This window comes from Myxocyprinus asiaticus, chromosome 18 (assembly GCF_019703515.2).
Source record: "Myxocyprinus asiaticus isolate MX2 ecotype Aquarium Trade chromosome 18, UBuf_Myxa_2, whole genome shotgun sequence".
In the NCBI taxonomy this organism is placed as follows: domain Eukaryota; kingdom Metazoa; phylum Chordata; class Actinopteri; order Cypriniformes; family Catostomidae; genus Myxocyprinus; species Myxocyprinus asiaticus.
Window position 1 is genome coordinate 37,123,245 of NC_059361.1, and position 11,810 is coordinate 37,135,054.

Sequence of the window (11,810 nt, forward strand, 5' to 3'; positions counted from 1 at the left end):
CAACAACAACAGCATGTGATTTTAATGCCTGTATAGCTGTTATATGAAAATCTAACTGTTCTACTAAATTGTTTCTTGATTGGCTCACTGGTTTGCAAAAGGATTCTTCCTGGAAGTCAATTATAAAATGGTTTTGCAGCAATTTCCACTAATTTACCACAAAATATTTGTATTTTCAAACGGTTTTGACAGATTACTGGTTGGGTGCACAATATACTAAATAATCACTTAAATGTAATTAATTACTGTGCAGCTCATTTTGTCTCTGTTCATGAACACATGGTACTGTCACAGTAGCGGTTTTAACCACCACGCAAAACACGCAATGGCGTAGGGCCCCGCCCCTGCAGGAAAACTCTGCAAAAAACGCTTGAGGGGTGACATGATGTTCTGGGTACACGCGCGAATACGCTGTTGACAGCGAAACCGCTGGAGTCGGGACAGGTGAGTTTTTTTAAGTAGGGTTCGGGATTGTAATTTATGAAAAAAATATATAGGCCGTCCGAACTTGTTTCGCGCACGCGCTCTCACTTACAGATGCGCGCGAACGATGAGTTGGGGGCTGTTCACACGGAACGTGTTTTTGCATGTGTCTGCTCTGCTTTTCCATTGTTTTCCTATGTAAACACGCGCTGGACGAACGTCCATACCTGCTGCACTGCGTCTCGCTGTTTCTTCAGTTTCTCACGGAGGACTGGCACATTTTTAGACGCTGTGTCAAATTAATAAGAGCTTAAGGTTTCAAAAATGCATGCCGAGACACCTGCGTTCTGTATCAGTCGTTGAACTGTGTCTAGATTGTTTTTTAATGCAGGTGCCACAAAGATTTAACGTTCTGAACAAGTTCAAGTTGCAAAGAGGTGACTGTTATTCCAGATTGTTGGCAATGTATGTTTTTTTACCCCCTTCTGCTCTAGTGTGTTGAGGGGCTGCCATGCCTTGTATGTTTATTGTTACCGTTACGAATGTTGCCTACAATGCTTACATAAAATACAGCCTCAGCATCAGAATATAAGCTCCAGGTGAAAGTAAAGTAAATAAGACAGGAATATATTACTATTGTATACAACAAATCCTCAAATAATACTGTATCATATTATAATGACAAACCGGACAACAATAAATAACTGTTGGGTTATAATATTAATAAATAACAACTGAATTCCAAAATGTTACTGGGTGAAGTAGTAGGTTTTGCACACCCTGTTCACAAAAAAAAAAAAAAAAAAATAATAATAATAATATGTTTTGTAAAAATATATGTAGGTAAATACTGCTTTTTCATCACTGTATTGTAGAAAAACTGGAAAACATGCATTAATTATCTTTAACTAGATTTTTATTTCATTAAACATTTTGAATGCACTTTGCAGTGTTGGGCAAGCTACTCAAAAAATGTAGCAAGCTAAGTTACAAACTACTCAACAGAAAAATTAGTTAAGCTAAGCTAAAATCTACACTTCAGAGAAAGTAGCAAATTACACTACAAGGTACATGCTAAAAGTAGCTTTCTATATTTAAACCACTTATTTTTTTCAACCACAGATGCACAGCGCATACTGTCATAGACAAAGCATCTAAAAGACGTATTCAAATGACGTTTATCAAAGCCATGGTACAGTATATTACAATTTAGTGCAATGCAGTATACAAGTATACAGAATGTTGCAATACGTACCAGTATGTGCCAGTAAAACAAACAAACAAACAAACAAACATGTAAATTCATATTTAGACATGCTACTTATACAAACCCATGTGTTCAACATTTTAAGTCGTTATTTTTACATTATATTTTTCAGATTTTTCAGACTACCTCTACAAACCCATACCCATTTAAACATAATTTCATTTGCACATTCCTGTATAAAAACTCTGCATACATACAGTATACTGTTCTTCTATATATTCATCTATACCAGAGGTTCTCAACCTTTTGGAACTAAAGCCCCCCCAAGCCTCCCCTATCATGTGGCACTCCCCGCGAATTGGGACGCAGGGTGCGTCTCATTAGCCATGACATTGTTAAATCAATCAGTGGGATACCTGCGCTTTCTTCTTTTTACAAAGAAGTGCAATGCGTGGTTCAGTGTTGGACAGCGCAAGCCTGATGTCATCCTCCACCTGGAGCCGATTTCGGTACTTTGTTTTCAAGGCAGTCGATTTTGAAAACACGGCCTCGCACAGATAAGTTGAGGCGAATGGAAAAAGTAATTTTACGGCAGTGTCAGACAACTGAGGATATTCAGTCATCACACTCAACCAAAACGAAGGCAGAGAGCAAGAGCTATAGAGGTTTCGCAATCTGGTGTCGCTCTTTAATTCGACTAACTGCTCCTCCATGTCAACTGAAAGGTCTTTTCCTGGGCAACTGAAGGGGTCTCTGACCCAAGCAAATTAACTGAAATCCTCACTGAAATAATGGCTGAATTGTTGTTTCAACATGTTGAGCGACTGTTAATCAAAGGAGAGACATTTATCCCTGTCTCTTGCACACAGTCAGCGAAGTTGGGAAACATGTCAACATTTTTATTAATCAGCCGATCACGCCAAAGATCCAATTTGCCAACGAATGCACTGACTTTGTCTGAAAGAAGCAAGATGTTGGCTTCTCTCCCTTGCATCGATGTGTTCAACAAATTCAACCTGTCGAAAATGTCTACAAGGTATGACAACTGCGCCAACCACAGGGGGTCGTCCAGGTACCGCGCAAGGTCGGACTTCGCATCAACAAGAAACGTTTTCACCTCTGAACGCAATTCGTAGAGGCGAAGTAAAACCCGACCTCTGGAGAGCCAGCGAACCTCAGTGTGAAATAGGAGCTGCTCATGTTCAGCTCCCATTTCCTGACAAAGCAAGGAAAACAAGCATGCATTTAATGGCCGTGTTTTAATGAAATTGACCATTTGCACTGCCTGCTTTAAAACTGACTCCAGAGACTCAGGCATTTGCTTTGATGCGAGAGATTCACGATGAATCATACAATGGGTCCACTTGGCTAAAGGGGCTAAATGCTGGACACGAGTGACCAGCGTTTACAAGCTGCAAACATGTTGAACTTTATAAAGACCTTCTTCATCACTGGCAAACGATAGGACGCATTTGCAGGTTTCGCTTCCATTGATTGTAGATCCACTGCAACCAGCGTTATCTTTATTTTCCGTGTTATAAAATATTCTGTGAGCTTGTTGGCAAGTGAGAGCGTGCACAAATGATTCAGCAGTGCCAGCGCAAGCTTTCTGAGTCATTCAGATTGAATTTCAAACCGATTCAGACTGCTTTCCTATCACGTGTGACCAATTCATTTTAAAGAACCGACTCAGATGAGCGATTCATTTGTGATCGGACATCTTTAGTTTTTATTCAAAACTGGCGATAGTAAACACCGGGTACAAGGCATGATGTAGTGGTGTAGCTTTTCTCAACGCTACGCCGCTACCTAGTCAAAAATATAGCTTCGCTACTGAATCACTGGTACTTGGCTACAACGGTTGATAGGATTAATTTAAAATTAAGATTTAAAATACATTTTATGTAATTTTTTAAGCAAACATTTTCGAAATAGGGCCCCGAGTTCGATTGCTTGAGGCCTCAGAAATCATAAACCCGCCCCTGGACTGTCATCGACCCCGGGCACTCACCCTGCTCTCCTTTTCACAAATAGGAAACATATAACACCCACTATGTGACTTTCTCTTTTCATTTTCACCAGGTATGTTGAACCGTCATTAAACTTGGACTCTGTCTATTTGCTCACTGCTGAAGCAATTTTGCTCTCTGCAACTTTCATGGAAAGACCATACACTCTGTGACATCTAATAGGCTACTCCTGAGGTTTAAAACAGCAGAGAGAGAGTATGAGAGAGGTACACTTCCAAGACATCACTGAAACTCAGCTAACTTGCTGTAAATAAATGCCATTTCCAACTCAAAAGTTAAACGTGGCTTCAATTGCATGGTGGGTTTGGAACCACATGCGTTTGAGTAAATAATGACAGAATTGTCACTTTTGGGTCAAAAATATCCATTCAATTTTCACCTATTTATGAGCACATTATACAGAACAGCTCAAATTCATTTCAATGGGAAGCTCTATTAAGCGAGGGGGAGCTTATCCAAGTGTCAATTTGTTTACATCTGTGAAATGACTTTTGGATCAGCTGAGAGCAAGGTGTTCTAATATGCCAGGAGACAACTATTTATGTGTAGTGTTTTGAAAAAAAAAAAAAAAAAAAAGAAAAACAATTAATTATTAAGGACAATTAATTATTGTTCAGATGACCATGTTATATTTTTAATGAAAATATTGACCGTAGTTTGGTAAAATCAATAGATAAAAATCGAAAATAAATAAACCAACAAAAATGTCTTTAGTTTTTTTTTTTTTTTTTCTGAATGGCCACAATTAGGAAATATAATTTTCGGCACCATAAGGTGTAATTCAGGCATCTACCAGCAGGAGCTACCGAGGTCATTCTAATTAGCCAACAGAGAGAAATAGTTTGTTTCTCAAAGTAAAAATCTGATCATTTTTTTCCATAGGAGAATTGATAATTAACAATAACTTATTAACCTTAAAAACAGACCTACTGTGAGAGTTTGTTAATCGATGGTATATGATTTTACTGAAGCCATCAATCAACGTTATTTCACATTTTTTATTTTATTTGTATTTATTTTTAAAAATAAATAAATAGTTTAATAGCTTGATTCTAGTTGAAGAATTACACTACCCTTGATCATAAAGGCAAACGATCCACCAAAGAATCACGGCAAACAAAGCACACCGAAAGAGTTCTGCAGAGACGACCCACTTCCATGGCACACAGTGAATGATGCATTTGAGTCGGTCTCCCTACAATCTCAACCTAATTTTCTTATCGCGTTTATTTTCATTTTTCTTAATTGTGATTAACGCATTTACCATTAATAAAGTGTAACGAGGGCCAGCTGATAGACTGTGCAATGTGTATAAACCTCACTCTCCTGACCTCAAGAGGTGCGCTAACAAGGAGGCTAAATGCTACAGCCTCTAGCATCAGTCGCTAGTGCAACTCTTGAAGTCAGGAGAGTGAGGTTTATACGCATTGCACAGCTATCTATCAGCTGGCTCCCGTTACAAAAGCAGAAACCAGCAGAAACACTAATCAGAGTAGGGCGGAACCTTTGCGATGTGTCCGCCTGTAATCATTACACTGACTCACACACCACAACACAAACAGAAGTGATTCCGTGTCAGTGATCAAATGGTGGAGAAAGGACCTCTTAACACTATTTGTCATACACAACTTGTGATAGAAATCAAGTACTTTGCAGCCTGTATAATGCACAATTTAATTACCGCAGAAGCACGTCAAGTTTTAACTATTATGAAAATGTAGAACAAGACGTTTTTTATAAGCACTTTTCATGTGGAGATCATAGCGGCGCTTGATGCTTACATTGACACCCTGCGGATAGCCACAGTCTACTGGCAGATTAACATTGTGGAGGATGAGAGTTTATGAGATTTAATGCCCATTGCAATGAACACATGCAACCAATGTGGGGACTAGTTCTTTCAATTAGGCAACCTCCCAAATAGACTTTGCAAAACATTTAATGCTACTTGAATTGGTGCTATTTTAGTACATTTCTATCTTTATACTGTGGAAGGCTATGTTTGGAAAATGTTAATAAAGCATTATATTGTTACATATTGTTTTGTTTTCTTTCCTAAGAAGGAATAAGGGCATTTAGACTGGAAAATAAGTATATATAGTGTCAAATTTCAGCACTTTCAAAATCTGTGATTAATCGCGATTCACTATGAAAAATGTGATAAATCGTAATAAAAAATGTTAATCGACTGACAACACTGAATATTTGGCAATAACCTTAAAATATATTGTTTCTATAACTATAATCAACACCTTTAAATGAGTGTTGTCAATCAATAAATATGTGTAATTTAATTACGTAATCAATATATCAATATTGATAAGAAATGCCCTCAAATAAAGATAAATCAATACAAATACATAATTCAAATAATTATAAATAAAATATAAATAACAAATTTGAGTTTGTCAGTCTGTCCTGCTCTCACATGATGAGTGCTTGCGTTATGTCTGCACTGTTTTTAATCGTTGTTCTATGTACAAACACATGCGTCAAATGGTTTTCAGTGACAACCAACAACTGAATGTCATGGAGCCTGGGCTTTGCTATTCAAAGCTGCCATTCAAGTAACGTTGGCTCCAGTGGAAAAGTGGATCAAATAGGCGATTTTATATAAAAGAACAGCATTATCAACAATAAATCTGAGGTCTCTCCATTGTGAGCTAACACAAGTATCTTTGTGGCACTTGAGCTAGGGTGTTTATTTTCACAGCAAAACCCTCTATGTTAATCCCTAACATCACAGCAGTCGACACATGGTCTGTAATAATGGTATGGACAAAGTGCACTGATGCATGATTCATCTGTGGTGCTCCTTTTTGGTAATTTTCAGTTTCCTTTCCTCCCCTCCCCATCTTTGTCTCGTAGGAAGCTTTTACTTGGAGAGTACTGTGGAGTCCAAGAACTGATATGGACTGGAGAGAATGGCTGGGGTAGTACGGGGTGTGTGGCATATCTATAAATCTTTAATTTGAGACTGAGGCTTCAAAGGTCCCAGACTGTCAAATGGACTGCCTGTGTCTGGGTGGCCAGAGACACATGACTTGTACAATGTTCTCTGTGTATGTGAAGAAGACAGGAGACAGCAGGAGTGATGGTCAATTTCTAGGGATGAATGATGCATTAAACTAACTCTTAAAGTGAGAGAAAAAGGAAGAGGTGATAGAGGGATATATTTTAAACCTTTTGGTCTTCACCACTTTACACAACATTTGATTAAAACATATATAAAATAGTCAGAAAAAGGTCAAAATCCATATACACATACCCCAAAACATTTTGAATTATGTGATCGAAGACTGGATTATATTTGTCTTTTTAATGCATTTTCAAAAAAATGCATCTACATAAAAAAAAATAATAAAAAGAAGTAAAAGTAGTAAAAAATGATAACATTTTAAAATAATAATAATATAAAAAAATAATAATATATAATAAATTTAAAAAATGTTAATGGGGAGGGGAGAGGGGGGAGATAAACACAATACTCTTGGATGGCTGTCAATGGAGAAACATGCTTTTTGCCATTACATGGTGCAGTACCAGCATTTACCAGCAGGATAAGTATCAGCTAACCAGCCAATGACCCCATTTGAAGTTTATTGTAAAATATTTAAGGCTCTATTTTCGTGCATGCGCAGAGTGCAGCGCAACACGCTACGACCGTGTGCAGCCTCTTATAACATTTTTGTGAGAGTGCTAATTCTGAGTGCAATTTTCATGCCAGCGCAAAGGGCAAATGGCCATGGGTGGGAGTGTTTGTGCTACTGTAGGTGTAGAAACGCAAACTGTATGTGTACAGTCAATAAAGTACAGCAAAGCGCAATTTGCTATTTTCCTAAGAATTTGGTCGTTGCGCTAAGAAGTTTCAATAAATGTATTTCAATAAAAGCTTCTTATGAATATACTGTCTTTGTTTATATCGCTGGTGCTTAGCAGGGAATGGACTGTATAATTGGATAGAGACGGTGCCGGAGAAAAACCTACATTGACCCGATTAACACCTTGCGTGGGCGAATTCGCCAAACCCACTTGCGCCTACACTTAGCATATGCTTACACGAAAATACCAAAACTTCATGGCCATGCCCATTGACTTGGCTCTTATGAGTTAAGGCATTGCACTGCACTTCGCACTTGCGCGCTTAAAATAGGACCCTTAAACATATAAGTAATTTGGGAGTTTACGGAGACTGACCTGATTACATCAAGAAATAACTTGATTACTCAATTATGATAATGATTTATGGGAGTGGGTGGTAAAAGTTTAGCTGTTTTGCCGTGATATCCTCTACAATGGTAACAATGTTTCTCTGATTGGTGGATTTCTCTTCAGGATTATGGGTATTGTAGTGCATCACCAGAATTTTTTTTAAATGGAGCTGAAATCACACTGAATTTTGGCTTCTACATAAGCATATATCATTGCTTAACAACCTCAGAGCTCATGGTACAGTAGGTCTGTCTTGAAGGGTTAATACATTATCAGTACAAATTACTCTTTGCAAAAAATGAAATATTTTTACCTCTTGAACCCTACTGAGGGAAGAGTTTTGAGAGCAGATAATAGGTGAATAAAGAAGTACACCTGAGAGGAAGTCTTCAAACCTTCACTCTCTCTCTCTAAAGAGAGAGTTGGATGAAGACAAATGAATACAGAACCTCTACGCTGTCAGGCATAGATTTTGTTACATTTGTGCAGTCAGCCACCAGTTGCTCACCAACGTTTTCATCATGACAAAAGGCACAATGGGACTGTTCTATAGGCCGGCAATCAGTGTAGAAATCATTTATCTTTGAATGTGTGTGAGACAAGTATCTGAATTTCAATTAGATCTTCAATGTATCTTTCAGCAGGGGTCTGTCTCGAAGCAGCCGTGTCACCATGATCTAATGACACAAATATGATGGGCTTAAAGTAATAGCATCTCTTTCTATACAAGGCAGTTCATATTGACCATGTCTGTCAAGGACCAAAAAGGACAAAAAACACATAAAACAAGTCCCTATGGCTGTACGCTATATTCCAAATCTTCTAAAGCCATTTGATACTGTAGCTATGGTCTAGACTCTATATGGAAGCAAAATTTAGTTTTTTTTTTTTTTACAGATTTTGTGATCTGTGCTGGGTAGAGTACTTCTGAATTGGAATCTGGTACTGATTACAAATTACTAAAATCGCAATCAGTAACGTAATCCCTTGTATTATATTTTTGGGGTAATCTAGTCTGATAACCTCTGACCTAACTCTTGTTTATTTGATGTCACATGCATTTGAGTAGGATAATCTTTTACCATTTTGACAGTTTTGCTAAAATGCATATAAGAATCAAATGTAATGTCAAATACAGTATAATTGTAATGATGAGTCAGCAGAGTGGAGATCCATGTGCGGCTTTAATAACATTTAACGTAATAATACAGACAGGCAGGGGTCAATCGCCAGCAACAGTAACATCCAAGGTAATCCTGAGAGGTAGTTAATAAACAGGTAAGAGGTCAGGGCAGGCGGCAGACAATCACAGGTTATATCCAGGTAAACAAGGCAGCAATAGTAAGCAGGCAGCAATGGGTCAACACAGGGTAAACAGTCCAGAATCATACGCAGGTAATGTAACAAACTCAACTGACAACGCTGGCTCTGGAACGGACGAGACTGGCAATGCTGGCTCTGGGACGGACGAGGCTTCCAGCTCATTGACTGTGCGTGGGTGTTGGCCATGGCAGATGTGGGCTCATTGGCCGTGGCAGGCGTGGACGTCGGCTCGTTGGCCGTGGCAGGCGTGGATGTTGGTTCGTTGGCCGTGGCAGGCGCTGGCTCATTGGCCGTGGCAGGCATGGACGTCGACTCGTTGGCCGTGGCAGGCATGGGCCGCTGGGTTTGATGAAGGAGCTGAACGGTTTGGTGTGGGTAAACGGAGGTTCTGCAGGGTTTTAACAAGCTCCTCTGTTAACGATGTCAGCCGGTCAAGCTGTTGATGGTGTACGGCCAGTAAATTCACTTGTGCCGAGACCTCGGTGGTTAGTTGAAAAAAGCCGCTGGATCGGTTTGTGGCAAAGTCTTCTGTAATGATGAGTCAGCGGAGTGGAGATCCATGTGCAGCTTTAAAAACAGTAAACGTAATAATACAGACAAGCAGGGGTCAATCATCAGCAACAGTAACATCCAAGGTAACCCAGAGAGGTAGTTAATAAACAGGCAAGAGGTCAGGGCAGGATCATACACAGGTATAGTAACAAACTCAGAGAACGCTCAGAAATGTCAGCCAGGGCAAAACAAGACTTCGCAATGACAGGCAGTGAAAGTGAGTCATAAATAGCTGAGTTAATGAGAAACACATGAGCAGGTAATCAGTGCCAGGTACGGGGATTATGGGAAATGGAGTTCAGAGAGTTAAAAGTTAGTACTCGGGTGATGGAGCCCTCTGGTGGTGAGCGGGAGGAACTACAGAGGCGGGATTCGTGACAATATTGAATAATTATGATTTTAATGATTTTCTGTGGGTATTTTACTCACTATTTGTCTTTTACTGAGTGAAAAAAGGCACTTAAAGGTATATGTGGAGGAGAGGGCATGGTCGAGTGTTCATCTGAGGAGAGAGGAAGCGGTAAGAGTTTTCACCTGAGATGAATTGCTGGTAATTGCTGTTTCTATGTTTGCAGTGAGAGACGGCGGAAATAAAAAGGGGCCAGACTTCAGAGTGAGAGAGGGAGAACCCAGCTGACAACATTCGTGTGTGCTGGCCACTGCCTTTTCAATGATCAACCTGTTGAGTGATTTGTCTGAACCTACACCATTGTGCACTCAAGCGAACATGTTTTTGTTAATAATAAATGTACCTTTGTGTTGGATTCTCCGTCTTCCGCTTCCTCATTCCTTGAACCTGTTACAGTATAGTTCACCCAAAAATGAAAATTCTTGCATCATTTGCTCACCCTCATGCCATCCCAGATGTGTTTGACTTTCTTTCTTCTGCTGAACACAAACGAAGATTTTTTTGAAGAATATCTCAGATCTGTAGGTCCATATAATGCAAGTGAATGGTAACCAGAACTTTGAAGGTCTAAAAAGCATATATAGGCAGCATAAAAGTAATCTATATGACTCCAGTGGTAAATCCAAATCTTCAGAAGCGATATGATAAGTGTGGGTGAGAAACAGATAAATATTTAAGTCCTTTTTTACTATAAATCTCCACTTTCACTTTCTTTTGTTTTTGGCGATACACATTCTTTGTTCATATCTGGGCAGATAAGAGAATTTATAGTAAAAAAGGAACTTAAATATTGATCTGTTTCTCACCCTAACCTATCATGTCGCTTCTGAAGATATGGATTTAACCACTGGAATTGTATGGATTACTTTTATGCTGCCTTTATGTGCTTCATTTTGTTTCTTCATTTCTCACTCTTACAAATCCAGATAATGCAACAAATTAGGACAAATCAAGAACAAGATTCATTATTTTCACACTGAAATTTCATGAGATGCAACTGGCTGTCAAACACATATTGAGCTACACATTACACATAATCTACACATAAGATACACATCAGCTACAGCTAAGTTACACATACGTTACACATATGTATTTTCTCAGGCACTTATTGAGTCTAAATAGATGCACAACTTACATTATTTTAGTAGTACACCCAGATGACAATAGTCATATCATAATACTTTTCACGTGTTGCACTTTCTGTAGTTTACTTCAATGATGTTTCTTCATCAAAAAGCAATGTCAAATGTAAATCAAATCAATCACTGAAACATACAAGTATAATATGCATGTATACATGCACATGGGATACTGATAATTCACCATTGTTGATAATTCATTGTTGCACAGAAAATCTATGTGATATAGTGTTTACTTGTATGACTATAGTACTAATTTCTCTTGTAATAAAAAAATAGATATCCTGTGATAGTAAACTTAAATAATATATATATATATATATATATATATATATATATATATATATATATATATATATAATTTATGGAAGTGTGAAAAAACCCAGATACTCTTACATACCTCGGGTCTCTAAAGACCCTATACACTTTTAGTACTTAAACCATTATACATAAGTTGCAATTTGTATTTTATTTATTTATTTATTTATTTTGTGTTACACTAAGAGATAGAT

General features: G+C 38.3%; 1 long non-coding RNA gene across 1 annotated transcript; it reads left to right on the forward strand.

Moving 5' to 3' along the window:
- The first annotated feature begins 349 nt into the window (after window positions 1-349).
- Window positions 350-10,511, forward strand: LOC127455718 (uncharacterized). The gene is made up of 3 exons (XR_007899732.1): window positions 350-444; window positions 6,529-6,603; window positions 10,323-10,511. It is a non-coding gene; the product is annotated as an uncharacterized LOC127455718 (long non-coding RNA).
- The last annotated feature ends 1,299 nt before the right edge of the window (window positions 10,512-11,810 follow it).